The following is a 19212-nucleotide window of genomic DNA, read 5'->3' as shown; positions in this document are numbered from 1 at the left end:
TTGCTTTTTGTTACTTTTTTTATATATTTATTTATTTTAATAAAAATTGCTTCATTTTATTGGTAAGAAAGACATTTTTTCTTGCTCTTACCCCGTAAATTATAATTACAAAATGTAGTTAATTACATTTTTAATTGTATTTAAAGGGTGGAAATTCATGGCCCTTTTTTTCATTTTTTTATTTTAATGCAACACATTTTTATTTTATTAATTTATTTGCACTCACACAAAGTATTTTTTCTTACATTTTAACTAGCTTTTCCACATTGATTTAACATCCAATTGAAATTTATTTAGCTTTTTATTGCTACGGTTTTCTTTTCTTTTCTTTTTTTTCCTTCTTCTTTTTGCACTTACAGTTAATTGAAATGCAGTTTATTTCCTGGAGTTCTTGTTTACAGGAGGCCCGCTGTATACATATGGCAACATCTTAAAATACTAGCCACTAATCTATTTTAAAAAAAAAGACAGGTTCAAATTGGTAGTGGCTCTTTTATTTGTCCACAAAGCCCACATGAGTGTATGCATAGTGTCTGCCACATTTACATGACGAATCTCTCTGGCTGTCTGGACTCATTGGAGCCTGTCGGACAAACAGGAGGAGATGCTTAGTATCGTAATATAATAGTAAACACTGATCTTAATACACTCTACATTCACATGTCTGCAGTGTTCTTGTTGTTAAAGCGTGTGTGTTTATCCCCTTGGAACGGGCCAGTTAAACTAAATAAGGAGCCTCGTAAATGCTACTGTCTGGCAAGCTCCTTGGTGTGGTAGCCCTGTTCAACGCCAGGTGGCAGCAAAAATAGCAGAGGAGAGATCCTGATTTTAATTTGCAGCATGAGTTGGGGAGTTGACTGTGCAGAATACAGATAAAATCAAATCAGCAAAAATAATGAGATTTATAATAAAATAAGCCACTTTTACACAGATCACGTCAAAATAAGTAAACAATATTTTAAACATAGCTCTCATGAAATAGGCCACTTTTGAGAGAGACTTGGCAAACCAAACCATTTGTATATATAGACCCTACAAAATAATCTACCTTTTACATAAAAATTGCTATTAAAAACAAAACAAAACAAAACAAAAAAACAGAAAAAAACACTTCCCCCAAAATAAGTAGCCTTTATACAGGGATCATACTTTTTTTTTTTTTTTTCAGTTTTACACAGACCCTACAAAACAAGTCTCTTAGACACGAGACCCTGCAAAATGAGCTGCTTTCACATGGAGACCCTGTTAAATGGGCCGGTTTTACACATTGACCTCTACAAAATAAGCCTGTTTAACACAGAGACCCTGTTAAGCTACTTCTGCACACACACCCCGCAAAAATAACAGTGATCGCACAAATACTTGTCTTTTTTAAGCCACTTTTACACAATATACAAAATAAGACACTATAATACACTGTAACTATATAAATAGTAAATATTGTACACAACGACTTTTACGAAAAGACCCTTTTCGGTCTCCATTTTGGTTTCTGCTCAACAGTTCATATATAAGGTGAGTCTAATTTTTTTTTAACTATTTTCGGGGTTCATAGCAGTGCTGGAAGCGAACAAGCCGGCGCTAGTGGGTGGGGAAACGCCTGCAATTACAGCCGCATTTCTGGTGGCTTGCAGTGTTGTGTTTCCTCCCGTCGTATTATCTTCCCTCATCCTCCACCTTGGCCTCGCTGTGCTTTGACACAGTCCAGCTGTAATTTCTCCGCTTTGGAGCACCGCCGCATAGGAAATGCCCACACCCAAATAATCACATGTTCTAAAACACACAAGTGACCATAAATGATGCGTGTAGACTTTTCCTCGAGATGGCTAATCTATTTAGAGTGCATACCCCCCCCCCCCCACCCAACCTCCTTGCTTGTTCACATGGCTCCTGACATGGTGTGTATTTACATGACAGCCAGCTTTCATCAGAAAAACTTAATTAAAGATTCGGCAGCAATTTTGTTTACGTAAATGAGGGCACATTATCTGCAATTTTGTGAAAAGTGCTACCTTGCTGACGAGGGTCACGTGGCGTTGGCGTGACCTGGATCAACGAGGCTGTCATTGTGTACAAGTCAGTTTTTGTTAGCTTGCTAGCTTAGCTAATGAACAAATAAACTAACTAACCAACCATTGTAGCGACACGCGCTATTGTAGCGATATGCGACTGGTTGGACCTCAAAGCTCAAATAAAGCCCAAATGAGAAAGTGCTACTGATGAGTTGGTAATAGTATGTTCACACTAACTAACTAACTAACTAACTAACTAACTAACTAACTAACTAACTAACTAACTAACTAACTAACTAACTAACTAACTAACTAACTAACATCCGAAAATGGGCTTTTGTAAAGAAATAATCAGATTTTATTGAAAGCCATATCACCCTGCCCCATAACTAACAAATTAATAAACGTACAGTACGCACAAACCAAAAAGCAAGCTAGCTAGGTCCGTGGAAAGTTTTGTGGAAATTGTTTAAGTTGCTTTTGTTAACTGACTGCCTTACGATAAAATCTCGCAGGTTGAATTCCGAGCAAAATGCTGCTTTTTAGCCAGCAAGCTGAACTTTTGTTTGGCTCAAACAGCCATTAACCACCGTGTTTTCTTTCCCCTTGTGCCACCAATTTTGTATGGACTATTTTAGAATAGTTGAAATGACAGAGCAGCAAAGGGTGGAGCGAGGACTCGACAAATGTTTTAAAAAATCCTCCCTACGTGTTTATTTACGCATTCAAACACGACGATGGAAGTCGTCCGTATTTAGGCCTCCAAACAGTTTTCTAAGCTGGAAAAACAACAACAATCTGCATCTGCATGCCCCGTCTGTAAAGGGACTTTTATGCTAAGATGTGGAACCCAAGTCAAGTTTGGATGACTAGAATTAAATGTCCAACCTTGTTTTTACCGTCTGCCGCATATATTTTCCGAGCAAACAAGGTGGTTCCTTAAAAAAAAAAAAAAAAAGAGAGAGAGAGCGAAAGAGTAGCGAGGCTCACTCACAAGGCTCACTCTGCACAGGTCATTACTGCGCCGCAGCTCTATTGATGTGGTCCGTAGGCTTCATTGGAAGAACCACGAGGGACCAGGTTCAAAACGAAGAGCAGGGCTTGTAGAACAATGTCCATGCTGCATACAGCTGCACATTATGTGACATCAGTCACTGAGGAGACTTCAAGCAGTACACTTTGGGAAGAACATACTAACTAACTAACTAACTAACTAAACTAAAAACTACTGTAAAGCAACTAAAACTAAAGCAACTAAAAACTACTATAAAGCACTACAAATCGGACCCGGGCCTTTTTTGTATGTGGAGATATGTATCTGATGTATCAGCTGTATTAATGCTCACACACATCCGACATATACAGTACAAACGTTTGGACACACCTTCTCATGCAATGTATTTTCTTCATTTTCATGACTATTTACCTTGTAGATTCTCACTGAAGGCATCAAAACTATGAATGAACACATGATGAAATTATTGAAAATATGTTTTATATTCTAGCTTCTTCAAATAGTCCCTCTTTGCTCTGATTATTATTATCATTATTATTTTGCACACTTTTGGCATTCTCACCTCTGGGAACTCCTTCAATAAATATTGTTGGAAAAAAAAATTCGGGTGACTACTCTTGAAGCTCATCGAGGGAATGCCAAGACTGTGCAAAGTGGTGATCAGAGCAAAGGGTGGCTATTTTGAAGACAATTGATTCTAAAACATGTTTTCAGTTATTTCACTTTTTTTTTTTTTTTTTTTTTTTGTTAAGTACCTAACTCCACATGTGTTCATTCTTGGTTTTGATGCCTTCAGTGAGAATCTACAATGTAAATAGTAATGAGAGTAAAGCAAACACATTGAATGAGGTATGTCCAAACTTTTGGCCTGTACTGTATGTCATCAGGGACATCAAAAGCCAAATATGCGCTCCGCGCATGCGGGGTGGAGAGCTTGGGAGTCTACTGACAATCGTCCGTGAATCTACAAAGTTCTTTAACAATGTAACAATGTTGATCTTATATTTGACTTAAATTTAATATTTGACTTTAATTTAATTCCACTCGATTGAAATTTGTCGACGTCTCCATGAAATGAAGAGACCAAGGAGCATCGCTTCATTTCCCCAAAATATTTCTACCGCCTCCTGCCTCATTCTGACAATCTGAAATGATGCAATAAATGTTCATTTGCATTTATTTTTTAATTATGTTATTACTCTATGTATTTATAGAGTTTTATCGAGTGATATTCTTCCAATTAAAAATCACATTACACATTTTTGAGGGAAGGGACAGATTTCATGGAAAGTTTAACGTAAATTCTTCTTTTTTTTTAACATACTACATTACACAAACAGAAGTAGGAAGTCAAAAAGCAACTTGGGAGGTTGCAACCAGAGCACCTTGTGCCGGCGATATCAAGCACTGTGGAAAGATAACAGCATCAGAGGAGGAAAGGCTCTCTCGCCTTTCGTCCCTGTTTTGGTGCGCTCCAGTGCACAGGAATGGATGTTTCTGGTTTCTTGTCGCCGTGCTGACCCAGGCTCAACCCACACCCAGGAGGCGCATATAATTGTCGGTTGAAGTAAGCGAGCTGACCAAAGCTAATCACGTGAGCCTGGATATGGCTAAAGATACACGCGCCGTCACAAATTTAATGTTTCAATAAACTCAGCGGACCGCTAAAAGCTACTTTAGACTTTATGAATGGCACACTTGATGGGGGCCCTGGGAAAATTACAGGCTCCTGGACACAAGTGCGGACCCGAACGGGGCCAGAATTGTTAAAAGGGCATTAAAAATGGCGGTGGTGGAGCTAGGTGGTGATGTGTGGATGAGAAAGGAGCTTGGAAAACTTTGAGCTTTTGATCCTTTGTCAGCATTTTTCTCTCTTCAAATAAGATTTGTAAAATTCAAAAAGTCAAAAGCTGTTGAAAATAGAGGTCATTACTTGCCCTTTCTTAGCGGGTTCCGTAGTTCAAAGCGCTGACGTGCACTTGTTTGCATTAACAAAATGAGCAAAAGTGCAGTCGGTGTTGCTAACATTGGAATTTGGATGCTATTTTTCAAAAAGCAACACACAAATTTAAGTCCCGCAAAGAAACCACAGTCATTGAACCATCTTCGTGGAAGCTGGTGGTAATTGTTTTTTTGCTGAACTCACTAATTGACAGAAGCTAACTAACAAGCTAGCTAGTTTTTTTAAAAGTTTATCAGGAAAGTCAGTGGAACTTTTTTGTTGTTGTTGTTTGGAGTAACTTAAAAAAAAAAATAATGGACTCACAAGACATCGAGCAAGCTCACTCGTTTTGTGGAAAGTTTCATGAAATTGCTAGGATTTTGGGGGGGTTTCTTTGCAAACTAATGCACCACCCTGCTAATTGCTACAGCGGACAGCTTTGTAGAAGTCATTGAAAATTTACTGAGCTGTTTATTGTGGAACTTACAAATTGACAACATGCCAAGCGGGTTTGCCAGTTTTTTTTTGTTTGTTTTTTTGAAAGCTTGATGGAATTCAGTGAGAATCTTGTCATTTTTGCAAACAAAATAATACATTGCTGGCTAGTTTTTTTGGGGGGAGGGGCAAGTTACCTAGTCAGTGGGAATTGGTTGCGCTGTTTTTTTTGCATAACTTGAAAACTAAATCATAAGACATCTACAAAGCTCGTAAGACAGTTATGTGGAAAGTTTCATGGAATTTGGTGGGACTCATGTTGCTTTTTGATAAATGACTGACTCCAGCTTGCTAACTAACAATGGTGAAGTTTTTGGAAACTCTCACCATTTAATTCCACGCAAGCGTTTTTTCCCCATCTTGAAGTCCGAAAGAAAAAGTCCAAATCTGATGAAAATAGAACTGCGTGACGCCAGACGACGCTCGCCAGTCAAGCGAGTTGAGTACGAGCTTATCGCCGCCGTGATGATAAGTTTTGCTGCCACATTCGCCCTGAGCCAAGTTTATTTCGGAAACCGTCTGACTCAGCTGCTTCGACAAGAAAATATCAGATTTGCAGCAGCCAGAGACTCATTTAACTTAAAATACAGGGCACTTGTGCACATATTGTACTTCAAAACAAGGTTGTATATATGTGCAAAAAAAGAGCAACAAATAGGAGTCTTTTCCTGGTTGACTCCCAGGAGGGATTTAATGGAAACGACGGGATGCTTATGCTGCGGTCTATCTCGCTCCGCTTGAACACCTCCGCCAGATTTACCACTGACATGTCGGCGTTTGCACTTCCAAATAGCTTCTGAAGGAATGCTACTGTATCCTGACAGTATACCCACTACCGATTAGTCGACTACTCTTAGTTAGTGGCACACACTGGAGCAGGAGGCCACGATTAGCGCCCGGGGACAAGTTCTGAGTGTCAATGTTCATCTGTAGAGTCCGTGGGATGCTGTAGGTAGATTGTCCATGGTCCATGGCTTGAACCAGGCTAACAACGGCTGCCCAAGCCAACTACTTGAGTCTACTTTACTACTCTTCATCGATGTTCAACATTCGGCTATTTGCTAATCACGTCTTTAGCATCTTGTCTTCCAATCGGCTTGCCTTTCTTCTGCCCTTGCCGTGCTATAAATGGGCAGCGAAATGTCTGGCTAGTAAGGCGACAGCCTTCATATAGCTGGGCGTGTGTCCAAGAGTACAAAAATATGTTGGCAGTGGATGAAATAGCAGTTAGTCTCGCTAGCATCGGCTATTCCAATCACTGTCTCTTCAAAGATTCATACAGCAGTGCCTCAGGACTTGCGTCAACGAACGAGGTTAGCATCATAAAGTGAAACTGCAGCTTGGTTTCCCCAACGTTATGTTTAATAATGCACAGTCAACAACTGTGTGCTAGTAAACACTTAATTTATCATAGAAGTTGTTTGATATGGCACACGCAAAAAAACGAGCCACTTGTGTCGATTTACAACACTGATGTATAGAGGCTGTAAGAATTCAACAAGTGGAAATATTTTCTAGAAAATGACACCTTTAGCAAGTGAACCAGAGAGAGTTGACTGGGAAAAACAAAAAACAAAAACAAAACTCAAGTCGTTTTAATCCTTACACCTGCAAAAAAATATGATGAAAACATTACTTGATGAATTACACAAAAGGAAATCCCCATGCAGGAGTCTCTTCCAAAGACGTGCCAGGCCCAGGGTGTGGAGACACCTTTTTAAAATTATCCACATCTGATCTTTCCAGAGTCTTTGTCTTCAATCAAAATACACATCAATTGGTCATATATTCCACTAAATGTCAGAAAATTCCTCGTTAAAATAGACGCCAGAAGGTATCTGCTTCTTGTGGGATCATGTCAAAGTGAAGTCAAAACAGCCTCAATGGAATTTTGGTGCTTAAGTATGGTTTGCGGTGGCGTCTGTCTTAGGGATAATGACAAATCCACAACATCAAATTTCACGTATTGACTGTCAGGCAGCGTCAACAATTTCTCAACAAAAGGCCAGAAACGGCATTGTGTGGAGACATCTTTCACCCACTGGATTTCTGGTTCATTCTAGAATTGGAGAACATTTTTTTTTTACCCCCATGAAATTTCAAATAATAAATGCACATGATACAGAAACATGCACTGGGTATTATAATTGACCTGAGATAAAATGTAACTGTAGCTGTTGTAAAAGTGATTCACCAAAACTTTTTTTTTCCGTTGAACATTTTGTCTTAGCCCTGACATATTTTAAATAGTAATTACTATGTTTTGAATCTGTGGCAACATCCAGGCAACCCGCTCACTAAAATGTTTTAGACACAAAAATAGGTGAGCTACAAGAAATATAGGTCAAAACACGTTTAGGTACATATTTTGTGTAGCTTTGAATGGCTTGCCATCATTTAAAATTGCTCTAAGGGAATGGTTAAGGGGGAAAGGAGACAGGGAATGTTAGAAGGTTTATTTTGGGTTTTATTTGGAACATGTCTTTGTTTGTTAGTCTTTTGAAACTGCATATTGTAATGATTTATGTTATTGTCAAGTTTGCTATTATTGTACTTTGAGTATGGTATGATCCCTTATGCCAACTTCTCTGTGTGGAGACACACCCACACATTTCCCCTATAGACAATGTACATACATTCATGGACATGCTGGCACATGGACACACAAATACACATTCATGCACTCTAGGGACCACAATTGGAATAAGCCCATGGCTTTATTGTTTTGGCAGCAGTTGTGTCGTTGTATGTTTGTAAACATGCTTTGTTGTCAATAATTATTTCAATCAATTTCAATACATGACTCAGCAGAACTGACATCAGGCTAATTGCTCTGATCATAGATAGACCAAAGGAAAGACATGTATTAAATTTTTCAGATTTTTTTTTCTCTTTTTTTGGACAGTTTCAGTGGTAATGGAGTGTATCAAATACAATACAACTTATTATTATTATTATTATTATTATTATTATTATTATTATTATTATTATTATTATTATTTTATTGTTATGGAATCGTAAAGGTTTTACTCAGCAATATTTTTGAAATATACATACATGTATGTTTTTCAGGTGCCTGAGTGTCTGTAACAGAAAAATAGATATGACAAATAAAATGTCTCGTAAAAAGTGAACTGTAAACCGTATATTTTATTACCTAAAAACACATCACAAAATGATAGAATAAATGTGAAAAAAAATTAATTCCTAAATTGTCTGGATTGACCCTATACTCTCAGGCAGCGTCAGCCATTTCTCAACAAAGGCCCAGAAACGCCAACATTGTGTGGAGGAGTCATACGCCCACTGGATTTCTATAACAATAGTGCCTGTTTAGGCAACGATAATGTGGGTGGATTATGCGTGGGATCTGTGGTCACTCCTCTCACCTCTCAAGGTGGATAGTTAACTCTGCACCGCACAGCTTTGCGGCAAGACGCTACAAGCGTTGTTGTCTTTATGCTCTAAATTTGGCGACCGTGTCTGCCTCAAAATAAACTTTAGCTATACATTGGGCGCCACAAAACGGAAATCATAAATCACACAGTCAGTTTTTTTTTATTTTTTATTTTTTTATTGTACAATGCGTCCCCTTGATGATGGTGAGTTCAGCTCGGGTTATGTGGCTTCCAGAGGGGCTGATGTGTACTGTAGTTCAATAAGACCACTGCTTAAAATAGCAAAGCCAACTGCATCCCTGTGAGAATCATTACATAATATAGCCACACCTTACGAGTTGAATTAGTTGTGGCTGCGTAGGCCTACATGGCCGACTTGCTTTGCAGCTAATCAAATCTTTGACATAGCAGAAGAAAAAAACTGAATTGTTGGAGCCTAAGTCAGAGATCAAAGTGCAAAAAGTACATTTATATGGAACAACAAACAGACTTGGTGTAAAGTTGGCCAGGGTGATCAGAGATCACCACTGCAAATTGTGTCATCCATGGAAGATGCATTTTCTGGGTGTAAGCATAGCTACTAGCTAGCAAGCTAACTACATATTGTAGTGGTAGAAATGTGTAGTAATAACTAACCAACCGCTGATGTAAATGAAGCGGCTCAAATTGTAATGTAGCTAATGCCTGAGCAAGTGTTTTAATCATCCCTAAAAAAATCTGGAACAATGAAATTGTGAAAAACAATTTGTTATAAGTACAGTACTTCATTCTACTAGTTTTCAAAACCATAATTTATTTAGAAATAAATCTCTTCATCCACTTAACAGGGACTTTAACATCAGTTGTTGTCATTAAAATAAAATATCAATTCATTTTATTTTTTATTTTTTATTTTTTTTTAGCATGTTACACAGTTTTGAAAACAAAATAAACAAGATGGAAGGGTAAAATGGAGCAGGACTCTTTGGTTATTTTGGCCTGTTTGGGTTTGAACTCAAACACAGTCCCCAAATGTGCGAGGTACTTTGTGAATGAAACGCCACAACACAGAGGTGTGCTAAACTATTTACTGACTCTTGCGGTTCGAGGTTTCAGTAGACCTTGGCGGCATATCAACAAAAAGCAAACTGAGGCACCTGGACCCAAAACATCCTGTACCTTCTCTCAGATCTGTTTTTCCTGTTCATTAAGTATCTGACAAAATTCCCTAACCCACTTGACCAAATTGCACATGTAAAAATCAGGAAAAGAGGCTCTTCCTTTATTTTCAGTGTGTTTGTTGCTCATCCAAGGACGTCCCAGAATAAACTGGGATGAGGACACAGGAAGAGGAGGAGGTTCGTCCTTTTGGTTTGGGTTTTTGGTAGCTGTCTTCCAAGCCAGACTTGATATTTACAGCAGAAGGTGGCAGTTTGGATGCAAAAAAACATGCAGGGTACTGTCAGTAATGTGGGCATTTGCCACAGCAGGTTGCTCTGTGACACAGCACGTCCCCACCGATGTTTTCAGTTCTTACTCGAGAGACCGGTTTGTTTTGACCACCATTTTTGGACAAAATAAATGTAGGGGAAAAAAAGAACTCAGGCTAAAATCAGCTGTTTGGCGAAGAAACAAGGCAGACTCCGCCAAGTGTAAATTATAACTGTAAATTCAAAAATAAAGTCGATGACAACCAATGTGTGGAAAAATGAAACATCACTAACACTTAAAGATGAGCCAACAGCAAATTAAAAAAGACAACAACATAAAAAAAACTGCCCCCTTGCAAAAGTTGGGAGGTGTTGTTTTCAGAGCTTCAGGAGTGAAGGGATTGCATCTCTGCTGGGTGTGACCATCGTCAAATGTTGCCTCCATGCAAAAGCAGCCATTTATCTGCATGTTGGAAACCTTTTCACCCAAAATAGTGCATACAGGTCATTATTTTATTTATGTATTTATTTATTTATTTATTTATTTATTTATTTATTTATTTCCCCAGAGGTCGCCTTACTCACCTGTGCAAATGTATATGAAAAAAGGTGTTAATGCTATAATAACATGCAATGGATATAACAAGTCTACTTACCTCTGTTCAAATGCCTGGTTTTGGGATATAAATAAAATTACATCAAGATAAACTGTTTTCAAACTTTTTCAAACAATATTATGCCCTATAACCGCAAAGCCCATAATACAAATGAAAGAAGAGGGGAAGTAAAACTAGCCAACTGACAAAAAATGTGGTAGCAAAAGTGTGCACACCTTCATAACTGGGGATGTAGCTGTGTTCAGAATGAACTAACCACATTCAAAATTTAGTTCAATAGGAGTCAGCAGCACACACCAGTCACCATTTAAAGTGCCTCCCATAAACCCCAAATAAAGTTCACGTTTATTTAACGTGTGGATAAAGAATATATGCCACTGAGTGTTTACCTGTCTTCCTGTGGTTCGCCACAATTTTTGTTCAATTCTCTGTTGCTTATTGTTAGCCGGTCTATGATGTTATTATATGTTAGCATTCATTCTGAGGCAAACCTCAATTTTATTTTTGTTATACTTTTTGTTATACTTGTTATACTATACTATTGTGTGCTTCTATTACTTATACTGAATATACTTACTGTATATTGTATATATTTTATAATATATTTATGATATGAACTACCACAGACAATTTCGTTGTGTGTTTTCCCAAACTTGGCCAATCAAGGCGATTCTCATTCTGATACATGATTGTAAATTTGTGAAACTGAGCCCCTTGATTTTGCGAAGCTAAACATGATGTGTACTTACTAAATAGTCTGCATGTTCACATCACTCTTGGTGGTCAGCTGTGATAATAAACACTTGCTGGTGGTCTGCACCAAATTAAAAAAAAAAAAAAAAAAAAAAAAAAAAGTCCCCGAAGACAAACTAAAGAGTTTGCCGCGTGTTTCTCATGGCTGTCCGAACGTCACAAAGCCATTGTGCTCTATAATTTGGGTGCAGTGACCACGACGTCGGACCTGTACAAGCGACGCTGGCTCCACATGTAAGACTCTCCCTCCTCAAAACAATAATAACAGTAATGTAGCGGGTCAGGCAATGAATAAAGCACAATGACGGCTTATTGAAAGGGTGATTTCCAGTAGGGCGGGCCGCTGATCTTCTTTGTCTCTAATCTCCCCTTTATAATCCATAATGCAGACGGCGTCCCCAAGTGTATTGGCCTTCGTACCGTTGGCCTCAAACTTGACCCGTTTTTGACATTAGACGGGAATAAAAATGCCACGAATGTCAATTCTTTCAACCGGATATTTGGTTACTTGACTTATCCCACATTGTGAGACTACATGCTGTAAATGTGTGTGTATATATCATAGGAGAGTGTTAGCAGTTTTCAAGAGTGAGCTTAAAACAGTCCTGTGAACTATATGTGTATTCACTAAGGGTGTCACGATTTCGATTTTTTATCGAAATCGATCGAAATTACGTCACGATTTCGAGCATCGAAATAGAAGAGAGGACACACGATTCGATGCCCCCCCCCCCCCCCGCGCCCGCCGCCACCGCCGCCACCGCCACCTCCCAGGAAAGCAAATGAGACGCAGCCATTCAGCTACTAGCTAACGGCACTTGTTAGCTGACTTCTCCTGCAGTCATGATGGCAAGCGCGGACAGACACATCAATGGTGCTTCAAGCCGCTCCCGCTTCTCTCGTCACCAGTTTGGAAACATTTTGCGTTCCCGGTGAGTTATGTCGACAACGTTCACGTTGTCGATAAAAAGACCACAGTTGCAAGATATGCTATGTGCGCGTACTGTACTCGGCCACGGTGTTACGCCCGGCTCGTCAAGGGGAAGGGAAGTAACACAATAACAGAAAATATAGAGTAGATAAACACGGGTCGACTTTAACATCTGAGTAGTTTTAATTGAAATTTCAGGCAGGGGTTTGACAAGGGAGTGAAAGTGGAAGGTGAACAAATAATAACCGCATTTGACAGAACTGACAGAACGGAGGAGAAACAACAATACACGGATACACAATAGCGTCGCGCTGGCACAGTCGTCCAATCGGAGTGTCGCGCTGGCACAGTCGTCCAATCGGAGTGTCGCGCTGGCACAGTCCTCCAATCAGAGTGTCGCGCTGGCGCATTCAAACTGAATGGCCCGAGCCGCCAGCCGTAACAACGGGAAACACGACAAACATGACGGGACATTTACGCAGGCATCACAAAGATTTAGATTTATCAAATTCAACTAGAAGTGGGAAAACAACGGTCCAACCAACTATTTCATCCTCATTTACAGTGAAACTTCCACACACTTCAGCTCGCGCGAAACGCCAGATCCATAGGTCTATTTATAGCAGCAGACCTGCAGCCTTGGAAAACGCTGGATTCAAACATTTAATTAGTGTACTTGAACCACGCTACAGTATGCCCAGCAACTGTAAATGTTGGGATATAGTTTGTTCAGGCTGTATTTGTTCCATGACTTTGGATACAATATATTTTTTGTTGTTGTTGCACATTGCACATTATTTTAAGAGGAACGCACAGCACACTGTTGTAACCAAAAACAGTCAATAGATGGCAGGCACCCACTGTGACTTTTTGTTTTTGTTTTTTTATTTTTTATTTTACACTTCAGTAAGAACAAGACGGTTAACTTTATATTGTAAATAAATTCTTTGAATTTGATCATTCCTGCCTAATGTCAATTATCATATATTACATAAATTTACACAAAAATAATATGGAAATTGCATCACCTATATGTAGCCGATCTTTTGAAATAAGATTTACTGTACAATGAATAGAACCAATGATCATAGACTAGCCTTAGCCTACAGAAGCATATGCCTCTGTGTTATAAAGTGGGGGAGCGGAAAAAAAAAAAAAAAAAAAAAAATCGAAAAAAAAATCGAATCGTGACCCCAAAATCGAAATTTAAATCGAATCGTGGAGTTGGCGAATCGTGACACCCCTAGTATTCACCACATTCACGCTGGTTTCCACAGAAACATACACCTGTTGGTCTTTGAAGGGAGGAGTCTCATGACAGTGAAAGAGTAAAATAGCATAGGAATATAGAATGAAACTCATACAGAGGTCAGAAATCTGGAACTGTAAAAACCAAAGACCTGCAATGTGCAGCATTTAAAAATTTAAACTAGGTGTCAGGCGATTAAAAATTGTAATCGTAATTAATCACATGACTTCAATAGTTAACTCACAATCAAAAATTTTACATGTTTTAAATGTACAATAAAATATTTGTCATACTCTTGTTAACATCCATCCATCCATCCATCCATCCATCCATCCATCCATTTTCTAGACCGCGTATTCCTCACAAGGGTTGCGGGGGATGCTGGCGCCTATCTCAGCTGGCTCTGGGCAGTAGGCGGGGGACACCCTGGACTGGTTGCCAGCTAATCGCAGTCTTGTTAACATAAAATTGAAAAAAAATGTTAAACTAATAGAAATATGGCTGCATATTTCAGTTATTGAGACAGCAATTTCATAATCGTACAATTGAGGTAAAATAAAAAAAATAAAATAAAAAATACCGTACTGTAACAAATGAGGGGCATATTCACTAAGAATGCGCTGCGTCCGGTAATAGCGCGAAATATTGCACCACAACTGCACCCGCAGTCTGCGCCCAGTTACCCACTTATTCACTAAGGATATTGCTCTAATCATATACCGGCGCAAACACGCCCACAAAACTGACAGCTTGGAGCAAATTTGCACCTGATTTACCACACATGGCATTAGATTTGCGCCAAGAACATGGTTGTTATAGTAACAGTTGCGAGAAAGATGACATTATCAGAAAGCAAGGTTGGACCAAGAGTAAGCGTTTATAGCGCCATTAAGATGTACAGAGCAGAGAGGACGACGACGACGTCATTCATTCATAGAGTACTAATTATTGGTGCGATCGTTTTTCAAAAGTATATTCTCAGAGGTTGGCGTGGGCGTACAGTATGCATCTGGCACGTAAAAAAATGATCGTAAAATGCCTCCCTGCCATTGCCAATCAGCCCGGGTTACGTTATGTGTCTTAAAACAAACATAGACAGATTTCCCCCTCCCTCTCTTTTTCTCTCTCTCTCTCCTCTCTGCGTGATCTGCCGTGGATTTTGTGCTGCAAATGGCACGTACTGCTGTCATGATAGAGGTTGGAGCATTTAATACATGCTTTCCAAAAACGATATTTGCGTCACGCAAACTCGGCGTGGCTATTTGCGCTGGCGTAGGTGAATTAGACGCTGCATATCAATGAGTCTCATTTGCATTGGGGTGGGCATATTTTGCGTCAAATGTATGCAAATTACCTAATTTACATACACGCAAATAACACCAGCGCACCGTGACGCAATCTGTTCGGCAGAGCCCTGAGTGATGGATGTCCCCATTTGCGCGTGTTTAGTGAATTAGGCGCTCGCAGGTTGCTCCATTTTTCCTGATTAGCCCGGTGCAAAGCCGACGCAAACCTTTAGTGAATAGACCCCTGAGTGTGATATTGATTTGTGTTGAGGTCATTTTTCTGCCACTAGATGGCATAATTGCATGACAGCTCAGTGGATTAGCTATCTAATCTTCAACGTGAAGTAACTTGTGAAATTCTGCACATTTTCAAAATTGCAAAATACAACTTGACCCTAGTCTCAACAAATATATACATCTATATTCAATTTATTACTGCCAAATTTTGACATGGACGTGTATGCTGTATTGAGACTAGAATTCCCTTAGTAGGCTACAGGCTTTCCAAATAAGGGGCAGTCATTAATTGTCTGTTAAAAAAAATTAGTGGCGTTAAAGGAACTTTAAATTACTCAAAATTAACCCACTAATTTTGACACCCCTAATTGAAATATTGATTCAGGATTAACCATTCATTTATTAATGCTGCACAGGCTAACAAATTTGCATAGATCTGTCAAATAACTCCAGACAAAACCATTATAGGTCCTTGACCCGGGTCAAACCGAATCAGAGAATATAATGCGCGTATGAAAAATGAGCAGCATGTAAGGTTTAAACTGGGATTTAAAACTTCGAAGCAGAGTTTCCGTAGGTTTTATCCCCAAACCCTCTTCATACTCTCTTGCAGAGACTATTTGTGGATTTCCAAACGGACTCTCCAAATGTGGAAGTCTGAGGTCCTGTGGTCAAGGAAGAGTCTAATACAAGTTTGCTTTGCGGTCGATGCCCAGACAGGTTGAGTCAGAGCGTAACTTTAAATACAAAGTCCACCACGATCTGTTCCGTGACGCAGGATGACTTTCTATAGCAATGTTTTAAGTAATAGCAGTATTAATTGTCATTTGTACTGAAGGGGGCATATTATGGAAAATGGACCTTTTAGTATTTGTAAAAAAATAGTTGGGTCTCTGTTGTGTCGGCCCATTAGGGATGTGCATCTCTCCAATAAAAGATGATTGGCTATCTTTATCATAATGGTTTGATCCAGTCAGAAAATAGGCAGACATTATTTTCATTCTTTTCCAAAATAAAAGCAGATGCTTGCAAATGGCTGAAATTCCAAGGACTATTTTAAGTTAACCAATGACTCTAAACCATTAATCAATTATCAAAATAGTTTATTCATTTGAAAATCAATTAGTTGTTGATTAATTAATTCATTATTCCACCTCTACTATATTGTATGATCACTTCCTTGTGAAACAAATCAAAGATGTATGTGGTTGGGCACCATTTGCATGAGGGAGATGATACAGCAACCGTTTATTCATGTTGAGAAATAGGCAATCTTAAAAAAAAAGTTTAAATGAAGTTTTCTCTCTCAATGTTCTCAAAGTGTTTGTCTACTAAAGGGTTAAAGTGGAAGTCAACCTGAAACATTTCTTGACGATGATATGTTATATGTGACCTTACTAGTCTAAACATAACAATCCGATTAATATTACATTTGTGGAATATGAATTATGAAGCAAAATCCAGCCGTTTTTAATCCATCTCTGGGGGCGGCCATTTTGCCACTTGCTGTCAACTGAAGATGACATCAGTGTTGCTCAGGCTCAGTCAACGACCTATCACAGCTCTCACATTGACGTCATCTTCAGTCAACAGCAAGTGGCAAAATTGCCACCCCGTGAGTTGGATAAAAACAGCTGGATTTTGCTGCTTAACTCATATTCCACTAACACAATATTAACCAAGATACCATATTTAGACTAGTGGGGATGCATAGAACATATTATTGTCCAAAAAAGAAAATTTTGGAGTTGACTTCCCCTTTTAATAATTTTCCATTGACAGAAATTGGCATCTCACTATTTGTCAGCTAGTACCAGTAACTAACGTAGCATTCTACAGCTACACTCAGCGCTCCTTCTTGTCAAATGAAATCAAATGTCACATCAGAACGAAATGGAGTCCATTGTTCACAAAAAAAAGTTGCCAGCTAGACCGTTAGCTGCAAGCGTGAGAAGCAGTCTACATCTTTACTCAGTGCACCTTGTTAAACATCACAAACAGATGGATTTGCGTACACGTGACGATCTTTCGTGCCATTTAAGTGGTTGTATCTTGACGGCATGCCGATAAACAAACGTGGTTACTTCAAAGTCCATGGGAAAATTCGGCTCCTTTTTGCAGTATGGGTGCAAATCTATCTTTAACAAACTGGGATGTTTATTTTATTAAAAAGATTAAGGGGTGCAGCGTGTCGTGCGTCGATGTCATTTAAAGCGGGTTTCAAATAAGCGGGATGGCAAATGCCCTAAAATGCCCAAATTTGAGGCTTGACACCTCCACAAAGCATTGGGTGGCTGCGTCCACCTCTTTTTACAAGGACCCTTTGGCGTGATTAAAAGAGTGAAAAAAGAGGGAGTCAGGTGGCGCTAGAAGGCAGATGGAGATTTTTAACTTGCATGGACGGCTCATTAAAAGTTTCCAGACGGAAAAGTAAATGAATCTAAGCCAACATTGGCTTCTTCTGACCATTTGAGCCAGCGTTGCCACGGCGACTTTGCCAAGCCAAAACCAGGTACCACAAAGGTCTTTCCCTTCAAAAGGAGCGTATTTTGTAAAATTTTTAGGTCTTGGTGGTGCCAAATGCATATGTCTCCTTTGATATATATAATTTCAGTATTTTTTATTTTTTTTTTACAGTTGGAATATCACCAATTACATGAATGTTATTTTACCAGAATAACAGAATTTAATATTTAGAAAATACAATTAGTTATATCATTAAGATTAATTTAATATACTGTAATAGAAATATTTTTGAGAGGAAAAAAGTGTACACGAATAAAGCTGTATTATGAGAAAGAAGTCAAAATACTCGGAAATGTGGAAAACATTTTACCAGAATGAAGTCATATTAAAAAAAATCATTTTATAACCTAGTAAGTTTTATTGTACTTGTACTTTATTCTGGTACTTGTGTAACTATTACACAAGTACCAGAATAAAGACATAATATCCAGAAAAAAAGTAACATTTAAGAAAAATAATGTGTACAAGTATAAAATTGTAATTATTATGGGAAAGTTTTTGCGTGTCGTATTGTTGCACGAATAAAATTGAAATATGCGAAGATAATGTAATAAAGTACAATACGGAATATTACAAGAATAATGTAAGTAAATGTAAATGTAATGTAAGTAGTAATCTGTAGAAAATAATCACGTTAAGAGGAAAAAAAGTTAAAATGGGCAAAAAGTGGCGATTTTTACCGTATTAAAGTTGTATTATCACAAGTAACATTGAATTATTACATCAATAAAATCACGAGTTCAATAATAGTTGTAATATTACAAGAATAATATCAAAGTATTATGGGAATAATTATAATACATTACAAGAAAAAGTCTTTTCCACAAATATGTTATAATATTCAGAAAATAATAACTTGTAAGGGTACAAAAGTTCTGTCTTTGATCACAGTGCAGGAGGGTTTGTTCACAGACGCATTTTCAGAAATTGTCAGGTAACTAAATGTGAAATGTAAATTCACACTCGATGGTGCAAGCATTCCAGAGACCAAACATTTGGAAACAAACATTAAATTAAAGAGTCTTTTTTTTTTCCTGTATTCTATGTCCAAGTTTTTATTCACCACAGGGAGGCCCCAAGTACTCAGTAAACAGGTGTCACGTAATGCTTCAAATGATCATAACAGGTTACTCAAAGGTGTAATCTGTTTCCATAGCAACGGAGGTGCCATTCACTTTCACTTCCAAATCCCCTGAAGCCCCTCACTCGCTTGATTGTGCGCTGCAATCTCATATTTGACCTCTGCAGGGCGCCGTGCTTTGCCCCAGTGAAATCAAGCTAATTACATCCCAACTAGGCAAAGCTATATTTCCCCCCTTTATTATCCCTCTCAAATTCGGCA

Source organism: Festucalex cinctus, chromosome 12 (assembly GCF_051991245.1).
Source record: "Festucalex cinctus isolate MCC-2025b chromosome 12, RoL_Fcin_1.0, whole genome shotgun sequence".
Classification (NCBI taxonomy): domain Eukaryota; kingdom Metazoa; phylum Chordata; class Actinopteri; order Syngnathiformes; family Syngnathidae; genus Festucalex; species Festucalex cinctus.
This window is presented reverse-complemented; position numbering follows the sequence as displayed.